Source organism: Lipotes vexillifer, unplaced genomic scaffold, assembly GCF_000442215.2.
Source record: "Lipotes vexillifer unplaced genomic scaffold, Lipotes_vexillifer_v1.1 scaffold977, whole genome shotgun sequence".
In the NCBI taxonomy this organism is placed as follows: Eukaryota; Metazoa; Chordata; class Mammalia; order Artiodactyla; family Lipotidae; genus Lipotes; species Lipotes vexillifer.
Window position 1 is genome coordinate 1,573,103 of NW_006783088.1, and position 2,745 is coordinate 1,575,847.

Below are 2,745 nucleotides of genomic sequence, written 5' to 3' on the forward strand. Positions count from 1 at the left end.
CTCCCTCGGCACGCCCCCAAGCGCCCCAGTCCGCCCCCACCCGGTCCTTGTCCCCAGTCCCTCGTCTGTTCGCCGGCTGCTCCACATCCCGCGCACGGGCTCTCTGCTTCTGCCACCGCCGCCCCCTCCTCCGCCTCGTCTACCCTGTTCTCCTCTCAGGCTGCTGCCGTCCCTCTGTGTCCAGAGCTCCCCACTGGGCCCCTCCAGACGGCCCCTAGCCCCGGGCTGTTCCGTCTTCCCGTTGGCCCTCCCTCCTCCAGCAGTTTACAGGCTGTCCCTTCCGACCTCTCTGGCCCCAGATCCGGCCCGAGATCCCAGGTCCATAGGGCCGACCCCGCCTGCGGCGATGCTTCTCTGGGCCTCTGCCCCCGGGGCTGGAGCTGCCTGGCCTCTCCCCTGCCCTTCTGGCGGCCTGTGCTCCTAGGGGTCAGCTAGTCTCCCCCTGACTCTTACGGATTGGGAATGCTCAGAGCCACTGAGATTTTACAGCTTTTGGCTCTGGCCTTGGTCACCTGGGTTTCCTGTTTGGGGCCTCTGAACTGCTGCGACCCCCTCTTCTGGGGAAGGCGAGCTGCAGCTTCTTTGCTGCAGCTCCTCACACTGCTGAGGTGTCCACCAGGCCCCCAGCTGAAGGGTTTTTCAGTTCTGGACCAGTTCCTCTCCATTTCTAACCACCCACAGCATGTCCCTGGTAATAATGTTCAGGGACAAGGAAACAGTCTTGTGTTTTTTTAATTTTATTTTTTTCTCGCCATGTGCCCCTCCTCCATGCACACTTGGACCGGCTGTGCACAGTTACCCACCCACCCACAGGGAGCATCCTGTGTGGTAGCTGGCTGACCAAGGGATTGACAATCATGGGTATCTCTCTACCTCCTTCATATCCCCTCCCATCTTTGAAACAAGCTGGGGCAGAGTAAAAGTGAGAGGTGGGTGGGTTTTGCAAAGGTTGGGCACCTGAGGTCCCTTCGGATTTGGTGCTGTCTTGCCAGACCAGCGGGAGTGGGTGACTTTGAGGAAGGCAGTGCCCCTTGCAGGTTGGAGAAGGTTGGGTCGTCCTCACTGACTGTGGGCACACTAGGTGATAGGAAATACCCCTCTTCCTTTGGAACAAGAGGGGCAGGGCTCTGTCAACATGGGGGGCGTCTTGAGGGTGGGATGGTGCTTCAGGAGCCAGGATGGGAACTGAGGAGGTGGTGAAGTGTCTGAAGAGCAGGTGACATGACTGGGGCCTGCGGGAGAGAAGGAATGGTCTGGAACAACGGAAGCCTGTGGTTTGGGGAAAGGAGGAGGTGGTCACCAATGTGTTAGCTCGTCGGTGACACTAAATGGAATCATACTAATAATGGCCAACATTTACTGGACGCTTATTAGGTGCTGGGCATTGTGCTCAGCAGTTGTGTGCATCCTCTCATGTAAGCCTCTCTTTTTTTTTTTTTTTTTTTTTTTTTTTTTGCTGCGCTGCATGGCATGTGGGATCATAGTTCCCTGACCAGGGATCGAACCTGTGCCCCCTGCAGTGTGCAGTGAAAGCGCGGAGTCTTAACCACTGGACTGCCAGGGAAGTCCTTCATGTAAGCCTCTTAACAGTCTCAGTAACTATGTTTTTCACATAGGGAAACTGAGGCTTAGAGAAATCATCAATGTGCCTAAGGTCACAGAGCTAGAAAGTGGTAGATCCACCCAGCGTTTGAATCCACTTGGTGTAGCAGACCTGAAGCTTCTGTTACAAGCTTAGAGGAGGGGCACCCGTTTGGCTTCTACCATAGGGTTGTGTCATTAGGTTTAAAATTTCTACTTCAGCCTCCCTCAAAACCCCTCAGGTCAAGTCTAGGCTGGTGAGTGATGCCCACATACATTCCTAGGCTGTGGCTGTCCCACTGTGACTGTCCAAGAAAGGGAACCCTAGGGAGTTTTCCCCCAAGCCACCCCGCCCCCCGGGTGTTCTCAAGCCCTGTCCCATTCTCCCAGCCCAGGCCTGGGCCGGCTCCTCCTTCCTCTTGGCGAGGCTCTGGAAATCCAGTGGGAGGCCATTGCTATGGCAACAGGACTAGGCCCTGAGTTTACCTCATCAAATTCCAAGCTGAAGCCAAAGCGATTGAGAAATTAAAGAAAAAAATGTATTCCAGATGTTTACTTTTTATTCCTTATTTTTCCGTGTTTGGATGAGACAGCTCTGAAGGAGGAGGGAGTGGGGCAGGGATGTGGAAGGAGGAGGGGGGACATGGGGGGAGAGGGAACCACTCCCAGCTGCAGGAGGGAGGGAGAGAAGGAGGGGTAGCAGGAAGGGGGAAGCAGGCAGGCAGGCAGTGGGCGGAGCCCCAGGTTGGGGAGGAGCGGGTTTTTCCCGTCTCCCATGAGGTGATTCACAGAGAGACTTCAGACTTTGCGGACCTCTTACTCTGCCCCTGAGTAGATACCTCGAGTGGGGCCACCGGACCCCGGGGGTTGCCTTGGGAGAGGTAAGTGGGGTGCCACAGAGAGCTGGCCACAGGAGGCAGCAGTGCGCGGCTCCCTGAAGCTCCAGGACTTTAGGGTTAGGAGACAAGAGTTGGAGAGTGATCTGGGAAGTGTGGAGGGCGTGGCGGCTGGGGACCTCCCTTGACCTCCCCCAGCCCCCCTCCTGAAGTTCCCTCTTCCTGTCCCGCACTCTGCCTCTGCCAGAAGTCGGAGACGTCCCTCGCCACCGAGCCAACTGCCAGCGCCCAACCCTTTTACTTTCTTTTCCTGGGTCTTCAGCCACCC